This window comes from Rhinoderma darwinii, unplaced genomic scaffold (assembly GCF_050947455.1).
Source record: "Rhinoderma darwinii isolate aRhiDar2 unplaced genomic scaffold, aRhiDar2.hap1 Scaffold_444, whole genome shotgun sequence".
NCBI lineage: Eukaryota > Metazoa > Chordata > Amphibia > Anura > Rhinodermatidae > Rhinoderma > Rhinoderma darwinii.
Genome location: NW_027463895.1, coordinates 41,505 through 55,636, shown reverse-complemented (window position 1 = coordinate 55,636; position 14,132 = coordinate 41,505). Strand labels below are relative to the sequence as shown.

Genomic DNA, 14,132 nt, shown 5'->3' with positions numbered 1-14,132 from the left:
ACAGCCAATAAAGCAGCCCGCCCGCTCGCCTGCCCGCCACAATGGACCTACCTGTGTACACTAGATGGATGTGATGGAATGTACTGTCGTCCCTACATTTCAAGAAGAAGTAAGAATTGCAGTTGCAACAAAGCCTTGCTTGCCTACAAAGAGAGCAGCAATTTGGATTTGTTACTATGTTACCTAGAAGAATAACAAACTGTGCAAGGATGGAGGTTGTAGGAGCAAGGAGAAGTTGTCTGTAAAGTTGGTGGATGCCTATTTTCCATTTTGCAGTCCCTTGTCTCCCTCTTGTGGCCTCCTGGAGGCAACTAGCTGTGCAAAAAAAAGACAGCCTGGCGGCCGGCTGTTGCAGTGTTGCCCTCTCAGGCAACACTGAGTGACTGACTGAGCCTCACCGTCTTATATAAAGTTCAGACGGAACTTTGCACGTGTCATAGTGGAGCCCTCAGGATTCCAGAGCCAGCTTTCTGACATCATAATGGGGCCTCAGAGATAAAAGCCTGGGCCCAGGCAGTGTTGGTCAGTGCTGCTCAGCAGGCAGCACTGGACTGGACTGGATTACAGCTGATACAAGGTGTGAAGGAACAAGGGGTGGCTGTGGGCATGCACTTGCTGCCGCTGCCAGTGTTTATCTGCATGGCAGCAGGGCATTTGGGCGTTGCCAGGAAGGCGTTTTTATGTAGATTCCTCCTCTTTCAGCACTGCATTGTGGTGCAAGCAAAAGAAGCAAATCCTGTCTGGCTTCCTCTCCGGCCTTTATTCACCTCCCGTGTAGCTGTGAGTGTGTGAGCCTGCAGGGCCCCATGGAATTGCCTAGAAGTAGGCTGAATCGCTGCAAGGGCTGAACAGCAGTATCGGGCAGGCTCGGGCAACGCGCGGCCCGTTCGGGTTATCGCTTCTCGGCCTTTTGGCTAAGATCAAGTGTAGTATCTGTTCTTATCAGTTTAATATCTGATACGTCCCCTATCTGGGGACCATATATTAAATGGATTTTTAGAACAGGGAGATGGAAATAGAGCTTGCTCTGTCCACTCCACGCATTGACCTGGTATTGCAGTATTTCCAGGACCGGTGCACCCTTTCCTTATGTGTTGACTAAAAGCAGATTCCAAAAGTGTTTTTTGTCTTTGCTATTGTTTCTGTCTTTCTGAAGGGATCTCCCCTTTTAATCCCATTATTTCAACACCTGTTGGACAATGCATGAGTGATAATGAGCTCATTGATTAAATGCAATTAATGAATAGATTGCCACCTCTTGTTGTGTGTCGTCTGTGTTTCTGTGTTTCCGGCATTTCACATTGGAACACCTCATTCACCTTCCTTGTCTTCTCTCCGCCCTCCCTTTTAGGTAAGTTAAAGAGCTGCACCTGAGCCAGCCACTGATTGATTGATTGATTGATTGATTGATTGATTGATTGATTGATTGATTGATTGATTGATGCAGCACAACAGTCAAATAGTGGAGTGGAGTAGGGGAACAGCAAACAGCCAATAAAGCAGCCCGCCCGCTCGCCTGCCCGCCACAATGGACCTACCTGTGTACACTAGATGGATGTGATGGAATGTACTGTCGTCCCTACATTTCAAGAAGAAGTAAGAATTGCAGTTGCAACAAAGCCTTGCTTGCCTACAAAGAGAGCAGCAATTTGGATTTGTTACTATGTTACCTAGAAGAATAACAAACTGTGCAAGGATGGAGGTTGTAGGAGCAAGGAGAAGTTGTCTGTAAAGTTGGTGGATGCCTATTTTCCATTTTGCAGTCCCTTGTCTCCCTCTTGTGGCCTCCTGGAGGCAACTAGCTGTGCAAAAAAAAGACAGCCTGGCGGCCGGCTGTTGCAGTGTTGCCCTCTCAGGCAACACTGAGTGACTGACTGAGCCTCACCGTCTTATATAAAGTTCAGACGGAACTTTGCACGTGTCATAGTGGAGCCCTCAGGATTCCAGAGCCAGCTTTCTGACATCATAATGGGGCCTCAGAGATAAAAGCCTGGGCCCAGGCAGTGTTGGTCAGTGCTGCTCAGCAGGCAGCACTGGACTGGACTGGATTACAGCTGATACAAGGTGTGAAGGAACAAGGGGTGGCTGTGGGCATGCACTTGCTGCCGCTGCCAGTGTTTATCTGCATGGCAGCAGGGCATTTGGGCGTTGCCAGGAAGGCGTTTTTATGTAGATTCCTCCTCTTTCAGCACTGCATTGTGGTGCAAGCAAAAGAAGCAAATCCTGTCTGGCTTCCTCTCCGGCCTTTATTCACCTCCCGTGTAGCTGTGAGTGTGTGAGCCTGCAGGGCCCCATGGAATTGCCTAGAAGTAGGCTGAATCGCTGCAAGGGCTGAACAGCAGTATCGGGCAGGCTCGGGCAACGCGCGGCCCGTTCGGGTTATCGCTTCTCGGCCTTTTGGCTAAGATCAAGTGTAGTATCTGTTCTTATCAGTTTAATATCTGATACGTCCCCTATCTGGGGACCATATATTAAATGGATTTTTAGAACAGGGAGATGGAAATAGAGCTTGCTCTGTCCACTCCACGCATTGACCTGGTATTGCAGTATTTCCAGGACCGGTGCACCCTTTCCTTATGTGTTGACTAAAAGCAGATTCCAAAAGTGTTTTTTGTCTTTGCTATTGTTTCTGTCTTTCTGAAGGGATCTCCCCTTTTAATCCCATTATTTCAACACCTGTTGGACAATGCATGAGTGATAATGAGCTCATTGATTAAATGCAATTAATGAATAGATTGCCACCTCTTGTTGTGTGTCGTCTGTGTTTCTGTGTTTCCGGCATTTCACATTGGAACACCTCATTCACCTTCCTTGTCTTCTCTCCGCCCTCCCTTTTAGGTAAGTTAAAGAGCTGCACCTGAGCCAGCCACTGATTGATTGATTGATTGATTGATTGATTGATTGATTGATTGATTGATTGATTGATTGATGCAGCACAACAGTCAAATAGTGGAGTGGAGTAGGGGAACAGCAAACAGCCAATAAAGCAGCCCGCCCGCTCGCCTGCCCGCCACAATGGACCTACCTGTGTACACTAGATGGATGTGATGGAATGTACTGTCGTCCCTACATTTCAAGAAGAAGTAAGAATTGCAGTTGCAACAAAGCCTTGCTTGCCTACAAAGAGAGCAGCAATTTGGATTTGTTACTATGTTACCTAGAAGAATAACAAACTGTGCAAGGATGGAGGTTGTAGGAGCAAGGAGAAGTTGTCTGTAAAGTTGGTGGATGCCTATTTTCCATTTTGCAGTCCCTTGTCTCCCTCTTGTGGCCTCCTGGAGGCAACTAGCTGTGCAAAAAAAAGACAGCCTGGCGGCCGGCTGTTGCAGTGTTGCCCTCTCAGGCAACACTGAGTGACTGACTGAGCCTCACCGTCTTATATAAAGTTCAGACGGAACTTTGCACGTGTCATAGTGGAGCCCTCAGGATTCCAGAGCCAGCTTTCTGACATCATAATGGGGCCTCAGAGATAAAAGCCTGGGCCCAGGCAGTGTTGGTCAGTGCTGCTCAGCAGGCAGCACTGGACTGGACTGGATTACAGCTGATACAAGGTGTGAAGGAACAAGGGGTGGCTGTGGGCATGCACTTGCTGCCGCTGCCAGTGTTTATCTGCATGGCAGCAGGGCATTTGGGCGTTGCCAGGAAGGCGTTTTTATGTAGATTCCTCCTCTTTCAGCACTGCATTGTGGTGCAAGCAAAAGAAGCAAATCCTGTCTGGCTTCCTCTCCGGCCTTTATTCACCTCCCGTGTAGCTGTGAGTGTGTGAGCCTGCAGGGCCCCATGGAATTGCCTAGAAGTAGGCTGAATCGCTGCAAGGGCTGAACAGCAGTATCGGGCAGGCTCGGGCAACGCGCGGCCCGTTCGGGTTATCGCTTCTCGGCCTTTTGGCTAAGATCAAGTGTAGTATCTGTTCTTATCAGTTTAATATCTGATACGTCCCCTATCTGGGGACCATATATTAAATGGATTTTTAGAACAGGGAGATGGAAATAGAGCTTGCTCTGTCCACTCCACGCATTGACCTGGTATTGCAGTATTTCCAGGACCGGTGCACCCTTTCCTTATGTGTTGACTAAAAGCAGATTCCAAAAGTGTTTTTTGTCTTTGCTATTGTTTCTGTCTTTCTGAAGGGATCTCCCCTTTTAATCCCATTATTTCAACACCTGTTGGACAATGCATGAGTGATAATGAGCTCATTGATTAAATGCAATTAATGAATAGATTGCCACCTCTTGTTGTGTGTCGTCTGTGTTTCTGTGTTTCCGGCATTTCACATTGGAACACCTCATTCACCTTCCTTGTCTTCTCTCCGCCCTCCCTTTTAGGTAAGTTAAAGAGCTGCACCTGAGCCAGCCACTGATTGATTGATTGATTGATTGATTGATTGATTGATTGATTGATTGATTGATTGATTGATTGATGCAGCACAACAGTCAAATAGTGGAGTGGAGTAGGGGAACAGCAAACAGCCAATAAAGCAGCCCGCCCGCTCGCCTGCCCGCCACAATGGACCTACCTGTGTACACTAGATGGATGTGATGGAATGTACTGTCGTCCCTACATTTCAAGAAGAAGTAAGAATTGCAGTTGCAACAAAGCCTTGCTTGCCTACAAAGAGAGCAGCAATTTGGATTTGTTACTATGTTACCTAGAAGAATAACAAACTGTGCAAGGATGGAGGTTGTAGGAGCAAGGAGAAGTTGTCTGTAAAGTTGGTGGATGCCTATTTTCCATTTTGCAGTCCCTTGTCTCCCTCTTGTGGCCTCCTGGAGGCAACTAGCTGTGCAAAAAAAAGACAGCCTGGCGGCCGGCTGTTGCAGTGTTGCCCTCTCAGGCAACACTGAGTGACTGACTGAGCCTCACCGTCTTATATAAAGTTCAGACGGAACTTTGCACGTGTCATAGTGGAGCCCTCAGGATTCCAGAGCCAGCTTTCTGACATCATAATGGGGCCTCAGAGATAAAAGCCTGGGCCCAGGCAGTGTTGGTCAGTGCTGCTCAGCAGGTAGCACTGGACTGGACTGGATTACAGCTGATACAAGGTGTGAAGGAACAAGGGGTGGCTGTGGGCATGCACTTGCTGCCGCTGCCAGTGTTTATCTGCATGGCAGCAGGGCATTTGGGCGTTGCCAGGAAGGCGTTTTTATGTAGATTCCTCCTCTTTCAGCACTGCATTGTGGTGCAAGCAAAAGAAGCAAATCCTGTCTGGCTTCCTCTCCGGCCTTTATTCACCTCCCGTGTAGCTGTGAGTGTGTGAGCCTGCAGGGCCCCATGGAATTGCCTAGAAGTAGGCTGAATCGCTGCAAGGGCTGAACAGCAGTATCGGGCAGGCTCGGGCAACGCGCGGCCCGTTCGGGTTATCGCTTCTCGGCCTTTTGGCTAAGATCAAGTGTAGTATCTGTTCTTATCAGTTTAATATCTGATACGTCCCCTATCTGGGGACCATATATTAAATGGATTTTTAGAACAGGGAGATGGAAATAGAGCTTGCTCTGTCCACTCCACGCATTGACCTGGTATTGCAGTATTTCCAGGACCGGTGCACCCTTTCCTTATGTGTTGACTAAAAGCAGATTCCAAAAGTGTTTTTTGTCTTTGCTATTGTTTCTGTCTTTCTGAAGGGATCTCCCCTTTTAATCCCATTATTTCAACACCTGTTGGACAATGCATGAGTGATAATGAGCTCATTGATTAAATGCAATTAATGAATAGATTGCCACCTCTTGTTGTGTGTCGTCTGTGTTTCTGTGTTTCCGGCATTTCACATTGGAACACCTCATTCACCTTCCTTGTCTTCTCTCCGCCCTCCCTTTTAGGTAAGTTAAAGAGCTGCACCTGAGCCAGCCACTGATTGATTGATTGATTGATTGATTGATTGATTGATTGATTGATTGATTGATTGATTGATTGATTGATGCAGCACAACAGTCAAATAGTGGAGTGGAGTAGGGGAACAGCAAACAGCCAATAAAGCAGCCCGCCCGCTCGCCTGCCCGCCACAATGGACCTACCTGTGTACACTAGATGGATGTGATGGAATGTACTGTCGTCCCTACATTTCAAGAAGAAGTAAGAATTGCAGTTGCAACAAAGCCTTGCTTGCCTACAAAGAGAGCAGCAATTTGGATTTGTTACTATGTTACCTAGAAGAATAACAAACTGTGCAAGGATGGAGGTTGTAGGAGCAAGGAGAAGTTGTCTGTAAAGTTGGTGGATGCCTATTTTCCATTTTGCAGTCCCTTGTCTCCCTCTTGTGGCCTCCTGGAGGCAACTAGCTGTGCAAAAAAAAGACAGCCTGGCGGCCGGCTGTTGCAGTGTTGCCCTCTCAGGCAACACTGAGTGACTGACTGAGCCTCACCGTCTTATATAAAGTTCAGACGGAACTTTGCACGTGTCATAGTGGAGCCCTCAGGATTCCAGAGCCAGCTTTCTGACATCATAATGGGGCCTCAGAGATAAAAGCCTGGGCCCAGGCAGTGTTGGTCAGTGCTGCTCAGCAGGCAGCACTGGACTGGACTGGATTACAGCTGATACAAGGTGTGAAGGAACAAGGGGTGGCTGTGGGCATGCACTTGCTGCCGCTGCCAGTGTTTATCTGCATGGCAGCAGGGCATTTGGGCGTTGCCAGGAAGGCGTTTTTATGTAGATTCCTCCTCTTTCAGCACTGCATTGTGGTGCAAGCAAAAGAAGCAAATCCTGTCTGGCTTCCTCTCCGGCCTTTATTCACCTCCCGTGTAGCTGTGAGTGTGTGAGCCTGCAGGGCCCCATGGAATTGCCTAGAAGTAGGCTGAATCGCTGCAAGGGCTGAACAGCAGTATCGGGCAGGCTCGGGCAACGCGCGGCCCGTTCGGGTTATCGCTTCTCGGCCTTTTGGCTAAGATCAAGTGTAGTATCTGTTCTTATCAGTTTAATATCTGATACGTCCCCTATCTGGGGACCATATATTAAATGGATTTTTAGAACAGGGAGATGGAAACAGAGCTTGCTCTGTCCACTCCACGCATTGACCTGGTATTGCAGTATTTCCAGGACCGGTGCACCCTTTCCTTATGTGTTGACTAAAAGCAGATTCCAAAAGTGTTTTTTGTCTTTGCTATTGTTTCTGTCTTTCTGAAGGATCTCCCCTTTTAATCCCATTATTTCAACACCTGTTGGACAATGCATGAGTGATAATGAGCTCATTGATTAAATGCAATTAATGAATAGATTGCCACCTCTTGTTGTGTGTCGTCTGTGTTTCTGTGTTTCCGGCATTTCACATTGGAACACCTCATTCACCTTCCTTGTCTTCTCTCCGCCCTCCCTTTTAGGTAAGTTAAAGAGCTGCACCTGAGCCAGCCACTTGATTGATTGATTGATTGATTGATTGATTGATTGATTGATTGATGCAGCACAACAGTCAAATAGTGGAGTGGAGTAGGGGAACAGCAAACAGCCAATAAAGCAGCCCGCCCGCTCGCCTGCCCGCCACAATGGACCTACCTGTGTACACTAGATGGATGTGATGGAATGTACTGTCGTCCCTACATTTCAAGAAGAAGTAAGAATTGCAGTTGCAACAAAGCCTTGCTTGCCTACAAAGAGAGCAGCAATTTGGATTTGTTACTATGTTACCTAGAAGAATAACAAACTGTGCAAGGATGGAGGTTGTAGGAGCAAGGAGAAGTTGTCTGTAAAGTTGGTGGATGCCTATTTTCCATTTTGCAGTCCCTTGTCTCCCTCTTGTGGCCTCCTGGAGGCAACTAGCTGTGCAAAAAAAAGACAGCCTGGCGGCCGGCTGTTGCAGTGTTGCCCTCTCAGGCAACACTGAGTGACTGACTGAGCCTCACCGTCTTATATAAAGTTCAGACGGAACTTTGCACGTGTCATAGTGGAGCCCTCAGGATTCCAGAGCCAGCTTTCTGACATCATAATGGGGCCTCAGAGATAAAAGCCTGGGCCCAGGCAGTGTTGGTCAGTGCTGCTCAGCAGGCAGCACTGGACTGGACTGGATTACAGCTGATACAAGGTGTGAAGGAACAAGGGGTGGCTGTGGGCATGCACTTGCTGCCGCTGCCAGTGTTTATCTGCATGGCAGCAGGGCATTTGGGCGTTGCCAGGAAGGCGTTTTTATGTAGATTCCTCCTCTTTCAGCACTGCATTGTGGTGCAAGCAAAAGAAGCAAATCCTGTCTGGCTTCCTCTCCGGCCTTTATTCACCTCCCGTGTAGCTGTGAGTGTGTGAGCCTGCAGGGCCCCATGGAATTGCCTAGAAGTAGGCTGAATCGCTGCAAGGGCTGAACAGCAGTATCGGGCAGGCTCGGGCAACGCGCGGCCCGTTCGGGTTATCGCTTCTCGGCCTTTTGGCTAAGATCAAGTGTAGTATCTGTTCTTATCAGTTTAATATCTGATACGTCCCCTATCTGGGGACCATATATTAAATGGATTTTTAGAACAGGGAGATGGAAATAGAGCTTGCTCTGTCCACTCCACGCATTGACCTGGTATTGCAGTATTTCCAGGACCGGTGCACCCTTTCCTTATGTGTTGACTAAAAGCAGATTCCAAAAGTGTTTTTTGTCTTTGCTATTGTTTCTATCTTTCTGAAGGGATCTCCCCTTTTAATCCCATTATTTCAACACCTGTTGGACAATGCATGAGTGATAATGAGCTCATTGATTAAATGCAATTAATGAATAGATTGCCACCTCTTGTTGTGTGTCGTCTGTGTTTCTGTGTTTCCGGCATTTCACATTGGAACACCTCATTCACCTTCCTTGTCTTCTCTCCGCCCTCCCTTTTAGGTAAGTTAAAGAGCTGCACCTGAGCCAGCCACTGATTGATTGATTGATTGATTGATTGATTGATTGATTGATTGATTGATTGATTGATGCAGCACAACAGTCAAATAGTGGAGTGGAGTAGGGGAACAGCAAACAGCCAATAAAGCAGCCCGCCCGCTCGCCTGCCCGCCACAATGGACCTACCTGTGTACACTAGATGGATGTGATGGAATGTACTGTCGTCCCTACATTTCAAGAAGAAGTAAGAATTGCAGTTGCAACAAAGCCTTGCTTGCCTACAAAGAGAGCAGCAATTTGGATTTGTTACTATGTTACCTAGAAGAATAACAAACTGTGCAAGGATGGAGGTTGTAGGAGCAAGGAGAAGTTGTCTGTAAAGTTGGTGGATGCCTATTTTCCATTTTGCAGTCCCTTGTCTCCCTCTTGTGGCCTCCTGGAGGCAACTAGCTGTGCAAAAAAAAGACAGCCTGGCGGCCCGCTGTTGCAGTGTTGCCCTCTCAGGCAACACTGAGTGACTGACTGAGCCTCACCGTCTTATATAAAGTTCAGACGGAACTTTGCACGTGTCATAGTGGAGCCCTCAGGATTCCAGAGCCAGCTTTCTGACATCATAATGGGGCCTCAGAGATAAAAGCCTGGGCCCAGGCAGTGTTGGTCAGTGCTGCTCAGCAGGCAGCACTGGACTGGACTGTATTACAGCTGATACAAGGTGTGAAGGAACAAGGGGTGGCTGTGGGCATGCACTTGCTGCCGCTGCCAGTGTTTATCTGCATGGCAGCAGGGCATTTGGGCGTTGCCAGGAAGGCGTTTTTATGTAGATTCCTCCTCTTTCAGCACTGCATTGTGGTGCAAGCAAAAGAAGCAAATCCTGTCTGGCTTCCTCTCCGGCCTTTATTCACCTCCCGTGTAGCTGTGAGTGTGTGAGCCTGCAGGGCCCCATGGAATTGCCTAGAAGTAGGCTGAATCGCTGCAAGGGCTGAACAGCAGTATCGGGCAGGCTCGGGCAACGCGCGGCCCGTTCGGGTTATCGCTTCTCGGCCTTTTGGCTAAGATCAAGTGTAGTATCTGTTCTTATCAGTTTAATATCTGATACGTCCCCTATCTGGGGACCATATATTAAATGGATTTTTAGAACAGGGAGATGGAAATAGAGCTTGCTCTGTCCACTCCACGCATTGACCTGGTATTGCAGTATTTCCAGGACCGGTGCACCCTTTCCTTATGTGTTGACTAAAAGCAGATTCCAAAAGTGTTTTTTGTCTTTGCTATTGTTTCTGTCTTTCTGAAGGGATCTCCCCTTTTAATCCCATTATTTCAACACCTGTTGGACAATGCATGAGTGATAATGAGCTCATTGATTAAATGCAATTAATGAATAGATTGCCACCTCTTGTTGTGTGTCGTCTGTGTTTCTGTGTTTCCGGCATTTCACATTGGAACACCTCATTCACCTTCCTTGTCTTCTCTCCGCCCTCCCTTTTAGGTAAGTTAAAGAGCTGCACCTGAGCCAGCCACTGATTGATTGATTGATTGATTGATTGATTGATTGATTGATTGATTGATGCAGCACAACAGTCAAATAGTGGAGTGGAGTAGGGGAACAGCAAACAGCCAATAAAGCAGCCCGCCCGCTCGCCTGCCCGCCACAATGGACCTACCTGTGTACACTAGATGGATGTGATGGAATGTACTGTCGTCCCTACATTTCAAGAAGAAGTAAGAATTGCAGTTGCAACAAAGCCTTGCTTGCCTACAAAGAGAGCAGCAATTTGGATTTGTTACTATGTTACCTAGAAGAATAACAAACTGTGCAAGGATGGAGGTTGTAGGAGCAAGGAGAAGTTGTCTGTAAAGTTGGTGGATGCCTATTTTCCATTTTGCAGTCCCTTGTCTCCCTCTTGTGGCCTCCTGGAGGCAACTAGCTGTGCAAAAAAAAGACAGCCTGGCGGCCGGCTGTTGCAGTGTTGCCCTCTCAGGCAACACTGAGTGACTGACTGAGCCTCACCGTCTTATATAAAGTTCAGACGGAACTTTGCACGTGTCATAGTGGAGCCCTCAGGATTCCAGAGCCAGCTTTCTGACATCATAATGGGGCCTCAGAGATAAAAGCCTGGGCCCAGGCAGTGTTGGTCAGTGCTGCTCAGCAGGCAGCACTGGACTGGACTGGATTACAGCTGATACAAGGTGTGAAGGAACAAGGGGTGGCTGTGGGCATGCACTTGCTGCCGCTGCCAGTGTTTATCTGCATGGCAGCAGGGCATTTGGGCGTTGCCAGGAAGGCGTTTTTATGTAGATTCCTCCTCTTTCAGCACTGCATTGTGGTGCAAGCAAAAGAAGCAAATCCTGTCTGGCTTCCTCTCCGGCCTTTATTCACCTCCCGTGTAGCTGTGAGTGTGTGAGCCTGCAGGGCCCCATGGAATTGCCTAGAAGTAGGCTGAATCGCTGCAAGGGCTGAACAGCAGTATCGGGCAGGCTCGGGCAACGCGCGGCCCGTTCGGGTTATCGCTTCTCGGCCTTTTGGCTAAGATCAAGTGTAGTATCTGTTCTTATCAGTTTAATATCTGATACGTCCCCTATCTGGGGACCATATATTAAATGGATTTTTAGAACAGGGAGATGGAAATAGAGCTTGCTCTGTCCACTCCACGCATTGACCTGGTATTGCAGTATTTCCAGGACCGGTGCACCCTTTCCTTATGTGTTGACTAAAAGCAGATTCCAAAAGTGTTTTTTGTCTTTGCTATTGTTTCTGTCTTTCTGAAGGGATCTCCCCTTTTAATCCCATTATTTCAACACCTGTTGGACAATGCATGAGTGATAATGAGCTCATTGATTAAATGCAATTAATGAATAGATTGCCACCTCTTGTTGTGTGTCGTCTGTGTTTCTGTGTTTCCGGCATTTCACATTGGAACACCTCATTCACCTTCCTTGTCTTCTCTCCGCCCTCCCTTTTAGGTAAGTTAAAGAGCTGCACCTGAGCCAGCCACTGATTGATTGATTGATTGATTGATTGATTGATTGATTGATTGATTGATGCAGCACAACAGTCAAATAGTGGAGTGGAGTAGGGGAACAGCAAACAGCCAATAAAGCAGCCCGCCCGCTCGCCTGCCCGCCACAATGGACCTACCTGTGTACACTAGATGGATGTGATGGAATGTACTGTCGTCCCTACATTTCAAGAAGAAGTAAGAATTGCAGTTGCAACAAAGCCTTGCTTGCCTACAAAGAGAGCAGCAATTTGGATTTGTTACTATGTTACCTAGAAGAATAACAAACTGTGCAAGGATGGAGGTTGTAGGAGCAAGGAGAAGTTGTCTGTAAAGTTGGTGGATGCCTATTTTCCATTTTGCAGTCCCTTGTCTCCCTCTTGTGGCCTCCTGGAGGCAACTAGCTGTGCAAAAAAAAGACAGCCTGGCGGCCGGCTGTTGCAGTGTTGCCCTCTCAGGCAACACTGAGTGACTGACTGAGCCTCACCGTCTTATATAAAGTTCAGACGGAACTTTGCACGTGTCATAGTGGAGCCCTCAGGATTCCAGAGCCAGCTTTCTGACATCATAATGGGGCCTCAGAGATAAAAGCCTGGGCCCAGGCAGTGTTGGTCAGTGCTGCTCAGCAGGCAGCACTGGACTGGACTGGATTACAGCTGATACAAGGTGTGAAGGAACAAGGGGTGGCTGTGGGCATGCACTTGCTGCCGCTGCCAGTGTTTATCTGCATGGCAGCAGGGCATTTGGGCGTTGCCAGGAAGGCGTTTTTATGTAGATTCCTCCTCTTTCAGCACTGCATTGTGGTGCAAGCAAAAGAAGCAAATCCTGTCTGGCTTCCTCTCCGGCCTTTATTCACCTCCCGTGTAGCTGTGAGTGTGTGAGCCTGCAGGGCCCCATGGAATTGCCTAGAAGTAGGCTGAATCGCTGCAAGGGCTGAACAGCAGTATCGGGCAGGCTCGGGCAACGCGCGGCCCGTTCGGGTTATCGCTTCTCGGCCTTTTGGCTAAGATCAAGTGTAGTATCTGTTCTTATCAGTTTAATATCTGATACGTCCCCTATCTGGGGACCATATATTAAATGGATTTTTAGAACAGGGAGATGGAAATAGAGCTTGCTCTGTCCACTCCACGCATTGACCTGGTATTGCAGTATTTCCAGGACCGGTGCACCCTTTCCTTATGTGTTGACTAAAAGCAGATTCCAAAAGTGTTTTTTGTCTTTGCTATTGTTTCTGTCTTTCTGAAGGGATCTCCCCTTTTAATCCCATTATTTCAACACCTGTTGGACAATGCATGAGTGATAATGAGCTCATTGATTAAATGCAATTAATGAATAGATTGCCACCTCTTGTTGTGTGTCGTCTGTGTTTCTGTGTTTCCGGCATTTCACATTGGAACACCTCATTCACCTTCCTTGTCTTCTCTCCGCCCTCCCTTTTAGGTAAGTTAAAGAGCTGCACCTGAGCCAGCCACTGATTGATTGATTGATTGATTGATTGATTGATTGATTGATTGATGCAGCACAACAGTCAAATAGTGGAGTGGAGTAGGGGAACAGCAAACAGCCAATAAAGCAGCCCGCCCGCTCGCCTGCCCGCCACAATGGACCTACCTGTGTACACTAGATGGATGTGATGGAATGTACTGTCGTCCCTACATTTCAAGAAGAAGTAAGAATTGCAGTTGCAACAAAGCCTTGCTTGCCTACAAAGAGAGCAGCAATTTGGATTTGTTACTATGTTACCTAGAAGAATAACAAACTGTGCAAGGATGGAGGTTGTAGGAGCAAGGAGAAGTTGTCTGTAAAGTTGGTGGATGCCTATTTTCCATTTTGCAGTCCCTTGTCTCCCTCTTGTGGCCTCCTGGAGGCAACTAGCTGTGCAAAAAAAAGACAGCCTGGCGGCCGGCTGTTGCAGTGTTGCCCTCTCAGGCAACACTGAGTGACTGACTGAGCCTCACCGTCTTATATAAAGTTCAGACGGAACTTTGCACGTGTCATAGTGGAGCCCTCAGGATTCCAGAGCCAGCTTTCTGACATCATAATGGGGCCTCAGAGATAAAAGCCTGGGCCCAGGCAGTGTTGGTCAGTGCTGCTCAGCAGGCAGCACTGGACTGGACTGGATTACAGCTGATACAAGGTGTGAAGGAACAAGGGGTGGCTGTGGGCATGCACTTGCTGCCGCTGCCAGTGTTTATCTGCATGGCAGCAGGGCATTTGGGCGTTGCCAGGAAGGCGTTTTTATGTAGATTCCTCCTCTTTCAGCACTGCATTGTGGTGCAAGCAAAAGAAGCAAATCCTGTCTGGCTTCCTCTCCGGCCTTTATTCACCTCCCGTGTAGCTGTGAGTGTGTGAGCCTG

General features: G+C 47.9%; 9 non-coding genes across 9 annotated transcripts; all 9 read left to right on the top strand.

The window, feature by feature from the left end:
* Nucleotides 1-894: 894 nt before the first annotated feature.
* On the top strand, nt 895-1,085 carry LOC142715612 (U2 spliceosomal RNA). The gene has a single exon (XR_012870966.1). It is a non-coding gene; the product is annotated as a U2 spliceosomal RNA (small nuclear RNA).
* A 1,296-nt stretch (nt 1,086-2,381) lies between these two features.
* LOC142715611 (U2 spliceosomal RNA) lies at nt 2,382-2,572 on the top strand. The gene has a single exon (XR_012870965.1). It is a non-coding gene; the product is annotated as a U2 spliceosomal RNA (small nuclear RNA).
* A 1,296-nt stretch (nt 2,573-3,868) lies between these two features.
* LOC142715610 (U2 spliceosomal RNA) lies at nt 3,869-4,059 on the top strand. The gene has a single exon (XR_012870964.1). It is a non-coding gene; the product is annotated as a U2 spliceosomal RNA (small nuclear RNA).
* A 1,300-nt stretch (nt 4,060-5,359) lies between these two features.
* LOC142715609 (U2 spliceosomal RNA) lies at nt 5,360-5,550 on the top strand. The gene has a single exon (XR_012870963.1). It is a non-coding gene; the product is annotated as a U2 spliceosomal RNA (small nuclear RNA).
* Nucleotides 5,551-6,854: 1,304 nt separating this feature from the next.
* Nucleotides 6,855-7,045, top strand: LOC142715577 (U2 spliceosomal RNA). The gene has a single exon (XR_012870935.1). It is a non-coding gene; the product is annotated as a U2 spliceosomal RNA (small nuclear RNA).
* A 1,280-nt stretch (nt 7,046-8,325) lies between these two features.
* On the top strand, nt 8,326-8,516 carry LOC142715608 (U2 spliceosomal RNA). Its single transcript, XR_012870962.1, has one exon. It is a non-coding gene; the product is annotated as a U2 spliceosomal RNA (small nuclear RNA).
* Nucleotides 8,517-9,808: 1,292 nt separating this feature from the next.
* On the top strand, nt 9,809-9,999 carry LOC142715607 (U2 spliceosomal RNA). Its single transcript, XR_012870961.1, has one exon. It is a non-coding gene; the product is annotated as a U2 spliceosomal RNA (small nuclear RNA).
* Nucleotides 10,000-11,283: 1,284 nt separating this feature from the next.
* On the top strand, nt 11,284-11,474 carry LOC142715605 (U2 spliceosomal RNA). Its single transcript, XR_012870959.1, has one exon. It is a non-coding gene; the product is annotated as a U2 spliceosomal RNA (small nuclear RNA).
* Nucleotides 11,475-12,758: 1,284 nt separating this feature from the next.
* Nucleotides 12,759-12,949, top strand: LOC142715603 (U2 spliceosomal RNA). Its single transcript, XR_012870958.1, has one exon. It is a non-coding gene; the product is annotated as a U2 spliceosomal RNA (small nuclear RNA).
* Nucleotides 12,950-14,132: the final 1,183 nt, after the last annotated feature.